This window comes from Vulpes vulpes, chromosome 5 (genome assembly GCF_048418805.1).
Source record: "Vulpes vulpes isolate BD-2025 chromosome 5, VulVul3, whole genome shotgun sequence".
In the NCBI taxonomy this organism is placed as follows: Eukaryota; Metazoa; Chordata; class Mammalia; order Carnivora; family Canidae; genus Vulpes; species Vulpes vulpes.
Window position 1 is genome coordinate 41,240,980 of NC_132784.1, and position 12,347 is coordinate 41,253,326.

Sequence of the window (12,347 nt, forward strand, 5' to 3'; positions counted from 1 at the left end):
AATACCACTTTAGGTGTTAAGTCATAGCTTTCTGCTGAAAAATAGCTGGTGCTTCGGTTAGTCTTTGTTGTTACTGTGATGGCATTTAAGAACCCTTTTGGTTTTGTCCTCTCTGTCCAGAACAGACTGTTCTATCCCAAATATGGCTGAAGGACCATGGTTATATACAGAGAGCAGGGTGTCTCTTATTTTCCAGGCTAGTTCTAGGGCCACCTTACTGATGAAGCATTATGGAGAGGAAGGTTTACTTTTCTACTTTATTTTAAAATTATTTATTAAATTTTCTGACTCTGAAAGTAAATACTAGGAGGAAAAAAAACCCATAGAAAAAGGAGAGATAAAAATGAGCCACCAATCTCAGTAGACGGAAATAAGAGCAGCTAGTTGATCTTCCAGCATATGTGAACCCCATTCTCTGCAGGCAGGCAGACCTGCTTGTGAGACGTCTAACCCGAGAGCAGAATGGGGCCTCTCTTTCCAGGTGTGTGTCCCAGGTGCCTGGAGGAGCCCCTGGTGCGAGGTTAGGAGCTGGGAGTGTCCCCTACTGAGCAGCTAAGTGATTGTGTGCTCGGTAGTGTCAGGCTCCAACGGAAAAGAACTGCTCACACAGGTGTGGAGGATGAACGGAAAGGGGGTCACCCTGGTTATCTGAGATAACCCAGAAATGGTATCTGTAGGAAACAGGTGCCACCCCCCGGGCTGTGGGAACGAGGGAAGAGCTGGGGTGATCTGAACCACAGACAGGGCTGGGAGGAGGCCCAGCAGGGGAGGGGTGCTGAGCCCCTGGGGGACAGACGGCATGTGCTCCAGCCTCTGGGGGCGGGCGGGCTCAAGGTCAGTGCCGGGTGGAGTTGGAGTCACTGCTGATGGCAGGAGACAGGGACAGTGGGGAGGCAGGAGGGACAGACAGGAGGACACAGCCTCCTCTGGGCCCTGACTGGGAGCCACCTGGAAAGAGCATCAGGAAGTGCAGTTTGTGGGGTCCTAAGCCAGGTGTCACAGAGCAGAGAAGGGACGGTGGCTTTGGAGTGGAGAAGACTGTCAGTAGCCAGCACTGAGTGTCATTTTAAAGAATTAAATCTGGAATCGACTTCTGTTCTAATGTCGCCTTCTATTTTTACTATGAATTATATATATGTTAAGAGCATTTTCCGGTATCAACAGATAGGACATCTACTTTATCTTTTCTGTCGTACGGATTCTGGGGTCAGATTCCAGCTGAGCTACTCATTATGGCCTGACCGACCAGTTTGTTACGACTTAGGCAACATTTTCCTTATTTGTAAAGTTCACCAAGTTGTGAGTATTAAATAAAATTAAGTCCAAGCATTAGCAGTGAACCCTGGCTGGCGTAACAATGCTAACAGTAGTCATGATAATTATGAGTCTAATGGGTTTAACCAGTCCCAGTAGATGATGTCTAGTGAATTGTTTGTTTTTTTCCCCTTAATGAATATTCTTGTAAATGCATCTTGGCCCATTTGTCTGTGTGGCTCTGTCAGGTGGATTTTTCCAAATGGACTGTTTACATCAGGCTCTTTGCTGCTTAAGGCTTTCATGTGTTTTTGCCAAATTGTCTTCTAGAAATACCATATCAATTTTCTGTCTTCTAACAGAGTACCTGTCCCCTCCCCGAGATTTTCATCAGCCTGGGTATTGTCGCTCTTTCTTGCTCTTTGTCAGTTTGCTGAGCTGAAAACCTATACTCTTGTTTTTTATTTGCATCCCTTTGATTATTAGTGATTTTGAAAGCATTTTTCACTGACTCCTGTGGAAGCAGTTGTGCTTTGCGTCCAAGCTCTGGTTGCCTGTACTGCTCACTGGCTCAGTTGTCAAGAGCGGTTTTCTCAAAATCTCTATTTCATAGGGTGGAGATGGTAGTAGCAGTGCCCATCTTGCAGAGCCATAGGACTGCAAGACACAATGTAGAAAAATGCTGACTCTGTGTCAGACTTTTGGAGTGAACCTTTAATTAACCCTGGAATTAACTTCACTTCCTCTTATTTGGTTGCTCTCTTGACCCTCAGAAAAGGGAACTGGGGACACCTGAAATTTGGAGGGTGGTGGTGGTGCTGGGGTGGTGGTTGCAGAGGCTGGGCGGTTCTGAGCCGTAGTGAAGACCAGCGCAGCTGTGGCTGGTTGAGGCCGAATGTGAGCCCAGGTCTGGGGCTCAGAGGCTATTAGGTAACCGAGGGGGCCCCACCGTGGTGGGCCCTGACATCATTTAAGATCATGCAGAATTTGGACCAGTGAGGAAGATGGTGACCCAGGCTCCAGTGTCCCCTTTGAAGAAGGGATAGGATACAGGGGTGTTGAGTGATGGGCCAGGTGGTCTGTGGATAGTATGGCAGGAAGCCTCTTACTGACCAGTGGAGGAGCAGGGGTTTGGAGGCTGCTGTGGAGTCGGGCTTGGCCATCAGCCCTGGCCCTGGGAAGTGTTGGGACAACTGTGGGCCTCCCCCTTGCCTGTGTTCCATGCAGAGCCCAGCTTCACATGTGGCAAGTGTGGGAGCACTCTGGGGAAGGATGAAGGAGAAGGGGTCCCCGTGGGCTGGGTGAGAGGGGAGGGATGGTGTGTGTTCCCGCAGTGGCTCGGGCCCCCACTTCCTGTGAGTCCGTACCAGGAGATCTCAGCAGAGATAGCACCTCCCCGCAGCAATCAGAGATGTCTTGACCCATGGACCAATTCCCCTTTTACAACCGAGTCGCCCCCCCCCCCCGGTTGAGCAGCACTGTTGTAGAAAGATCTGTGTTTCTACTTAGCCTCTTCCTCTCGCACCCCGTGATCTGGGACCAGTTACAGCCCTCCCTGAGCTTCAGCACTCCTGTCTGTGAGTTATCACGGTGGTCATTATTTATACCACGGCTCTGAAGGCTCATTTTTGCATCAACAGTGTTGTTAAAATGGTTAATTTTTTCCTAAATTCAGAGGTATTAAGTCACATTGTAATGTGAATACAGTGAGGAGGGAGATGGGCCACTATTTCCAGTGGGCATTTGCTGATTGTATAGCACAGGCTTGGTTCTTCCTGCCTGTTGTCCAGTTTTTTGTTGGTCATTTCTCACTTGGGGTTTTGAATGTCCTCTTACTGCATGTGGCCTCCCTTTGTTACCCCTTGTCTTATCCGCCAGCGCATCCCATCCTATCCTGCCAGCCCCCACCCCGCCTGCCAGGTCTGCTCCTGGCCCTGGTGACGTCTGTGCCCTGCAGAAGGGGCTAGGCTGACAGTGGGGCTCAGCTGTCAAGGCGTGTGCCTTGGACCTGAGGCGCTCTCCCCTTGGCCTCCTGGAATCACCTGTCTGTTTGATGTTACATCTTACACGTGTTGTCTTGCTTAGCTAATCTGTCACTTGAGTCTTGTTTTCTCTTCCCAACCCTATTAGTCTGCTCAGGCTCAGAACAAAGTACCCCTGGCTGGGGGGTGTAAGTAGCAGAAATTTATTTCTGGAAGTTCTTGACCAAGGTGCCAGTGGGATTGATTCTTTGAGTCCTCTCTCCTTGGCCTGTAGATGCCTGTGTGCTCCGTTTGTCTGCAGGTGGTCTTCTCTGTGTGCGTCCATGTGGCCTCTCCTAAGGAATAGCAGGCAGGTGGGATTCCAGCCACACAAGCGACCTCCTTTTAACTTAATCACCTCTCTCAAGGCCTGTTCTCAAAATACAGCCACATTCTCAGGTACAGGGAGTTGGGGCTTCAACATATGAATTTGGGGGAGAGGTAGGGGTTGTCTTACAGGTCAGCCGTGACACTAAATTATATGCTTTTTGTGGGAAGAGGCCAGTGTACGGTGGATCATTACATTTTTCTTGGAAGAAAGGTGAACCTTTTTTTGTTTGTTTGTTTTTGTTTTTGTATTTTAAGATTTCGTTATTTGATTTTGCTTCTAAGAGGTTGGTAAGAACTTCAGCGCCCCTTTACCAAGTGATACTTATTAATAGTCTCGCACATACAAGGAACCTCATGTGTTCATCTCGAGTGGGACAAGGCAGATTGTTTCTGAGAAACCTCCAGCGGGTTGTGTGATTTGTGATTGCACAACCTGGAAGTAGCAGAGGAGGAAGCTTTTGCAGAGGGAAAAGCTGACCATTGAAAGCGTTACTCCCAAGAAAGGGTCACCGTTTACAGAAGGCGGAGGTGCACCAACAGCTGATGTCACCTGCCCGGAGTGCAGGCTCTGGCTCCCGAAGAGGTAGCCTTGCAGGGCTCGGAGGATCTCGGGTGGCCAGGTGGTAAGTCCCGGCGGCACCTGCCATGTGACCAGAGATGGGCAAGAGCGCAGGGTTTGGAGAGGAGCAAACCAGAGGCAGGCCTTCCTGGGGGCGAGTCGAGGTGCCGTCCGTCCACCTGCCACCTGGCAGTGGAAGGTGCCCCTCCGTGGCAGCGGAGCCTTCTGCATACTCTTCAGAACTGCCGCTGCCCTCGGGTGTGCCAGCTTCACCTCACTTGTAACATTGAGTGTATTTGCAGTCTCCTAAATGAGACGTCTCGCGTGTAGGGGATGAATGCCACCTGGTAAGACCTGCCTCGGTCGGGGAGGTGGCTTTGCCTTCCCAGGACACTTTAATAAAACTGGAAATTCTTCCACAGTCATAGCAGTGTTAGGTGACCTCAAGGTTCCTGAGCTGGTAATTCATCTCCAACATACTTGACCTAGTTTACTGCTTTCTGGAAGGATTTTGTTCAGGCCTCAGGATTGGGAACTTTTTTTAGGAATGAGTCTAAATGAGCCTGATTGGTTTTCTTAAATGGAGATGTTGCTTGGGGGGTGGGGGGGGTGGGGAGAGAATTTAAGAAAATGAGTGGATTTAAAATGTATGCACACTGCAGAAGTTGAGAATTTTTCTTGAAGGAGGAAGAAATGGGCACCTGTGAATGTTTCTCTTAAATTATTTGAGAATTGAAGCTTTCCTGGGGATGGGAGTTTATTTCTGTGTGTTTTGTCTGAGTAAGGCTCTTCCCAGTACTGAATATTGAACTGTTATTTTTTTGGAAGAAAGATAGATTTTTAGTTTTAAATGTTTCCTTATTTGTTAAAATATTTTCGTGAAGAATTAAATGTAAATGGCTGAGTGTGGGGTGGTGCATTTTTGTTCTGCAGTGGGACACGTCCGCTTATCTGCTGTTTATTACCCTGCTGGCCTGCACCATCCACCTCTGTGTGGGGAAATTCTAACTACTGGTTTGAAACCTTTGTTTCTAGTGCTTAAATGGAGGAGAAAATGCAAAGCACCATTTATTTGGCCTGACAACATGCATTTTAGATCAGAGATAGCTAGATTGCTTTGAGCATTTGCTTAGGGGTAGAGGGAGAAAAGAGCCCCCCCCCCCCCCCGCCCAAGGGTACAGGTATTCATCTCCAGGTGACTGGTCCCACTGAGCAGGCAGGTCCTGCTGCTGGCGGCTGCACGGCGGTGGGGGCTGGTGGATATCAAGGCCAGGGCACTATTTTCCACACGGGAGAGGCCTTAGCTCATCGGGGATGGATGACCTTAGTTCATCAGGGCCAGCGTGACCCCCTGCCTACCTGGATCTTGCCTCCCCTGCCTTAGGTGAGTTAGTGTAAATCCCAGACTCCCAGGTACAAGGGGACTTTGAACTTTGACTCTTAGGGAATTCAGGCCACACCTCAACCAGGCAGAGAGAGATTAGAATCTAAACCCACTTTTTAAAAACCCTACCAGGGGCTTCATTACTTCCTAGGGTGTCATTTTCTGCCCAGACGTGATTTTTGGAGTCCCTCCTTTGCCAAATGTGCATTCCTCACATGCTCGCCTAAAACGATTGTAAATCCGATGCCACCTCTGCATACAGACCACCGGCTCGGAGAGGGGGCTGCTGCAGACTTGCTCTCCCTGTGTCTGCTCGGCCTGTTCACCTTTTCTCCTCCTGTTTCTTTCTTCTCTGGGGTTTGTCCCAGCTCTAGTCCTCTTACTCCTGTTTCGATGATCCCTCTTACTCCTGTGTCACGGTTTGCTTCAGGTCAGGGATGAACTATATAGTAATTCAGAATTTAAATTTCTGCTGCATAGCAGGCTTTCCAGGAATGGTTGCTAAATACGAAGGCCCAGTGAAAATACAGAACTCACCACAGCTTGGTAGCTTACAGGATGGCTTCGAAGGGTGAGTCTGTAGACTGGATTGGCCTCACTGGACTGTGTGGGTACATGCACATAGAGAGAGGGGCGGCCTGGACAAGGCTTACTGGTATTTTAGTACTGGTGGACACCTTGGGTCAGGTGTTATTAGTAATTCAACTGAGTGGTATGAGAGCGCAAAGAGGAGGTTATGTGAGGTGAGTCTGTGCAAGGGAGAGCCCAGGATTGGGGCAACCAGGATGCCCAAGTGTTCGTGGTTGGGCCCATGGGGAGAATGAGATCACAGCTGTATCACTGCTGGGGGGGTGGTGTGTGTGTGAATATACTGCTCACTCACTTTTGATGGCATTGAGCAATCTATTCCGTGGGATAGAAAAATGTCATCGGTGTGATTCGGTAAATATTGGGTGACACAAGAAGCTGTTGGGGCATAAAGTGGTTCTACTTCCTCATAAAAACCATTTCATTTCTAATTTTGAAAGTATAATAAATGCTCTTTGGAAGAATAAAGGTTAAGTGAAACAACAGTTCAGGCATGATAGAAAATGAGACCCAACATGGAAGCCTTCTCTGTTCTCACCCCGTAGAGGAACTATTGGTAATGTTTGGTAGGTGTGTTTTCCCAGAGGGATTCATGATAACAGTTATGGGGTGGGGGTGGGGGGGCTGCACGTGGTTGGGCATCTGATTCTTGCTTTTGGCTCAGGTCATGATCTCGGCTGTGGGATGGAGCCCTGTGTCAGGCTCCACGCTCAGTGGGGGTGTGCTTGAGATTCTCTTCTCCTCCCCCTTTACTACCACCCCCACCCCAACTCTTAAACTCTGCCAGGCCTTGGAGCAGAGGAGTGAGGAACATGGGATCTGTTTGGCTTTTGGCATACCACCCCAGTCATTCTTGCCAACACTGCTGGCTCAGAGATGGACTGATTCAGGGCTGGGTTGCCGGAGGAAGAGGGTTAGGGTTGATAACAGATCTGGGAGTCCTTGGCATTTAGAAATTTTATTAGCTCTCCACACACATTTCCTTGGGTAGAGGGGACTGAGTTCATTCCTGCAGATAAGTCCAAAGCAGCCAATTGCAAATGGGAACTCTTCAAAACTAGTGCAAATTACCCATTTTTACTCCATGGTATTTCCTTGTTTTTTTAATACGATATTGCTCCTCGGGCAGCTCAGGTGGCTCAGCGGTTTAGTGCTGCCTTCATCCCAGGGCGTGATCCTGGAGACCTGGGATCGAGTCCCGCATCGGGCTCCCTGCATGGAGCCTGCTTCTCCCTCTGCCTGTGTCTCTGCCCCGCGCCACCGCCCCCCCCCCCCCCCCCCCCCGTCTCTCATGGATAAATAAAATCTAAAAAAAATAGGACATTGCTCCTCAAAGTTTATTGTGTTTCCAAATCACCTGGGAGCCTGTAAACATACACCATTGGACTTCAGCCCAGAAGTCCAATGATTCTGGAGCTCTGGGTGGTGCCTGACCACCAAGTTACCATGTGATGGCAGTGCTGGTAGTCAGGGGTCCACACTTTGAGAACCACTGTCCTATTCATTGAGACTTCCAGAAAAATCAATAATCCAAGAAGATGCTCCCTGCCGGTCCTGTAGCTTTTTAGTACACCATCCTGCATAGAATCGTGCAGGGAGCTAGCACTTGTCCATCATGGCAAATGCACAGACTGTACGGCTGGTATTAATGTTCTTTGATTGTGAACAGCACTTGGAGGGTGGCTCATGTTCTTCATCCTCAGGGTTTCAGGAGAGAGGAGGCTCAATGAGCATGCAGGGCTGTAGAAGGGGCCTGGCTCAACCGCTCTGGAGGGTGGAATGGTTTTACATAAGAAGCTTTATCATCCTGTGGGTGAATCGGTATCTATCTTCCCACAGTTTCTCCTTTGATAATTAAAAAGATCACCCTCATACGTGTAACAGACCCTTTATAGATGGACCTGAGGAACAGCAGAGGTACAGAGTGTGTCCCAGGGCTTGTAATTGTAAAGATTTAAATTAGAAGTGGAAAGAGGTTGACATTGGTGCTTGTTGGAAGATTCAAAGGCAAAGTCAACAGTCTAAATGCAAGTACAAAGTGCTTGGCATTAAAATTAAACATTAATTTCAAACAACAGGAAAAAAAACCCCAGCATTCAACAGAGGTGGATTGACAAAAGAATGGAATACAAATGTTCCATAGAAAAAAAATTTTTTTTAGAAAAATTCTTAATAAAATGGACATATGATGTGGACCTTTAAAAAAAAAAGCCATAAATCCAAGGAAAGTTCCCTATGGTGAAAACTATACACATTCAGGCCTTGCTTTGCCTGCTTTGCCACAATCCTGTGGTAGATAAACTTGGGTACATTCAGGGCTCCATGGACCCCTCTGCTGCCGTCACGAGTAGAGTGCTTTCAGAGCGAGTGAACCACGGGGTGCGAAGGGAGCTGCAGGATGGTGTGCGGGAACCACAAGGGGTGGAGTGACAGTCACAGCTTCCTTGAACACCTGCTGAGTCCCAACCGCCACCTAGAACTGGGAAGCCACCGGGCTGCCTGGATGCTTGGAAGCTGCTGCCAGGGCAGGATCGGCTAAGCCCACGCGTATCCACAGTAGGCAGTGGCTCATCAGATGGTTTTGGACGCTGATGGGGCAGTGGTTCGGATGTGGGACAAGTGTGTGCCAGCACTTTTGAAGGGACTATTTCCTTTTGGACTTTGTTCCCTCCCAGGAGAAACCCATATTAGGACAATTCAAAAATAATCAAACTTCATAAAATATTTAAAAATCCATCTCAGATGGTCTTGCGGAGACTGGCGCACCAACACAGCCTAGCATCCTAGGCTGTGTTAAACCTAGGCCTAGCATTACTGTTATTTAAAACGGAATACCTTAACATTTCTGTTTACCTTTTCCTCCAAAAACATTCTGTTGGGAGGCACCTGGGTGGCTCAGTGGTTGAGCCCCTGCCCTTTGCTCAGGTCATGATCCCTGGGTCCATGGATCGAGTCCGGTATCAGGTTCCTTGCAGGGAGCCTGCTTCTCCCTCTGCCTCTGTCTCTGCCTCTCTCTGTGTGTGTCTCATGAGTAAATAAAATCTTTAAAAAAAAACCCCACAAAAGCATTCTGTTGGAAATAACATTTGTATTGTTCATTTTGGTACTACGTAGTTAAACCTCTTTCAAAGCCGTATGTAGCCACGTAGTAATTGAGATTATTTTATGTTTGGGAAAAAAGCTGGGAAACTGGACTTTGGTAGTTTTAAATAAAAAAACAAATCAAAGCAAGTACTGAGATGAAATCCTTTGGTCTTTTTTTTTTTCCTATGAGGAAACTGAAAAAAAATATAAGCTTTCTGTTTTAAAAAATATTAAAAATTCATGATTCAAAACACGAGGTAAAATTCCAATAAACTAGGAAGTAGAATGTTTCAGTCACTATCTTAATGAGTTATTAATGTTAGGGCTTTGTAATAAAATGGCATTGCTGGATAATGAGGCTCAGCTGAAATGTTAAATCTGATAATGCACATTTGCACATTTTAAGGCCGTGAATTCTGCCTTAGAAGAAGCAGAGATTCTGGACAACATAAGATCGAACATCTAGCTTATTTGTCTCCTTTTATTTTTTTTTGTTTTTTCAAATATTTATTTTAGAATGAGCAGGGGGAGGGGCAGAGGGACAGAAAAGGGGGTGCCCGCCTTGGGGCTCATCCCAGAAACCTGAGATCGTGACCTGAACCAAAACCAAGAGTCAGAGGCTTAACCGACTGAGCCACCCAGGAGCCTGACTTGCCTCCTTTTATATATGAAGCCAGTGACCATGAAGGTTTTGTTTTGGGTACATTGGTCTGAAATGAACACCCTTCAGTGTTGAGGTGACAGAAGGGGAGTGAGGAGGTAGGATGGATTCAAGGTGAGGGGCTGCGTCCTTGGCCTCAGGGACCTCAGCCATGAATGGTTACACAAATCCTGTTAGCCTTGTCACCTCAGCATCTGCTGTCCTGTGGTTGATGCCTTACAGCATTCTAAGATTTGTGGCACTGGATACTGTGGCTTCTTGAAGTTTCTGGTGGGACCACATCTCAATTCCATTTGCAGCTTCTCCCTAGGTGAGGTTCATCTCGACGCTCTCATTGGAGTTGGCGGTGTTGCTTTTCTGTGGTGCTCCAGTTGAGCTTTTTGTAGCAGCCAAGCCAACTTCAGCTGCTCCTTGTACCAGCGACCTCTCACCCTTTTATATAGTGTTATCTCCTAGAATGATCCCAGTGACCAGCACATGGTAGGTTCACTGTTCTTTATAAAAGGAATTTTAAGCATCTTGTATAAGAGCCAGCTAACCATCATAAACCTTTTTGGAATAAGATGTGGAATAAGAGCAACAACCAGTGGAACCAAAAAACATGATCCATGTGCTCTTATTTCTGTTGATTATTTCATTCATGATGTTTTGAAACTGGTTGCAAGTAAAAAAGCATTCTGATTTATGAATGATCTTATGTGTTTCACTGTGAGAGATGGGATTGTAATTACCATTTGTCGGAGAGACATTACCCGTGCGTGTGTGTGTGTATATATATATGTTGTGTGTGTGTGTGTGTGTGTGTATATATATATATATTATATTTATATATATTTATATATGTATATATATTTATATATATACATATATAAAGTGTTGTGTGATCTTGCATAAACCTTCTTGGTCTGAGTTCTTGGCTTCTAAAATCATCCCACAGTTGGGAAGGGGCATCGTGGACCATCTGGTTCATGGTCTTCCTACCTGGTGATGTTTCTGGCAGGTGGCAGGCCTCAGCTCTCATGCTGGTGCTAACTGGTCAGCTCTCGGCCTCAGAAAGCCACCTGCTCTGTGTTTGACCAGGCTTAACAACCAGAATTTCCTTCTCTCTGTAAAGCACATCTGCCCTTCTACGGCCTTCACTCCTTGGTTTGAGGTTTGCCCTCTGCAGCCTTGGAACAGAAGATACCTTCTTGGCTTCCACCCCCCCCGCCCCCCTCCCCCCCCAGGGAAGGAGTCTGGTCATTGTTGGTAAACCAGGTTAAACATTCTCAAGTCTTCATGTGCTGTTTGTTTGCTCATTAACTACCCTAGGTACTCAAAAAACATTTTTTTTGAGTAGTTAATATGTGTAGATGGTTTTAAATTAAAGCATAAGGAAAGCTTTTATTTGGTGAGACATCTCCACGTGTCTCTCACACCCCTCGGTCCCTAGCCAATTTGCTTTTGTCCTCAATCCGTCGGTGGCACCAGTCTCTTGTGTCCTTACAGAGCTTACACACATGCCAGCAAGTATTTGTGTCAACACATACACACATCTCCTTTCTCCTCGTATGGAAGATAGCGCACCCCACAAAGTCTTCTCCACTCAGCCTTCTCACGTGACTGGGTGGCTGGAATTTTCCAGGCTGTATGTAGAGCAGCACACCATCATTCTTACGGTTGCCTAGTGTTCCGTTGTATAGATTTTGTCCTGAAACAAAGCAAAACAACAGTCTTCTAAGCCACGCATCTTGGAATCGAACATCATGCTGACCCAGGGTACGGTATGACCGCATTCCCTGCTCTGGACTTTGGATAATGCAAGTGGTTTACTGTCACAGTGTTGAGTCATACTGAACTTAAGATAAAATCCCCAAGATTTTTTTTTTTTTAAGTTAATGCTATGCCCAACTTGGGGCTTGAACTCATGACCCTGAGACCACGAGTTGCATGCTGCACTGAGTGAGCCAGCCAGGCTCCCAAAACTCCAAAGATTCCCTCACTTTGATGCTCTTCCATCCTGTCCTCTACATTGATTCAGGCAACCAAGCACACATACCACTGTAAAATCCTATCGTCAAGATTTGACCTATCGCCCATTCTGATGAAATCTTTTTTGGATTCCAATCCAGTTTTCTGACATTTTATCAGTTGTGTATATCAGATACAGATTGGATTAGCCTGTCATCAATATCCTCTTCCAGATTTTCCAGGCTGACAGTGTTGCCTGGGATGGAGTTAATAAGAAGAGTCCTGTGACCTAACACTCCTTCGACCCCACCTCCCTGGAATTGTCTAATGGTTATACTTTGGATGGGAGTAGTTAACAAGGTACAGCTGAGTCCCACCTAACTTTAGTATCTGTTCACCCTCATGTCATCACCTTGTCGAGGAATATGATCGCGGTTTGGCCAAAGTCTCTGTATACTAGGTATGTAGCAAACCCTGGAGCTGTAAATCTTATCAGAGAAGGAAATACGTTTGCAT

General features: G+C 46.9%; 1 protein-coding gene across 9 annotated transcripts in view; it reads left to right on the forward strand.

The window, feature by feature from the left end:
* Positions 1-12,347, forward strand: part of NEDD4L (NEDD4 like E3 ubiquitin protein ligase) — a 342,878-nt gene that overhangs the window by 83,842 nt on the left and 246,689 nt on the right. Inside the window, exon 1 of one of the 9 annotated variants that reach the window (XM_072757963.1) lies at positions 3,392-3,674. The exons of 4 other annotated variants lie outside the window; for them this stretch is intronic. The gene's annotated coding sequence lies outside the window, so the exon portion shown is untranslated. Of the gene's footprint in view, positions 1-3,391; positions 3,675-4,027; positions 4,512-12,347 lie in introns of those variants that run through there. 4 more of the 9 variants (XM_072757968.1, XM_072757961.1, XM_072757969.1 and 1 more) reach the window with 4 other exon arrangements.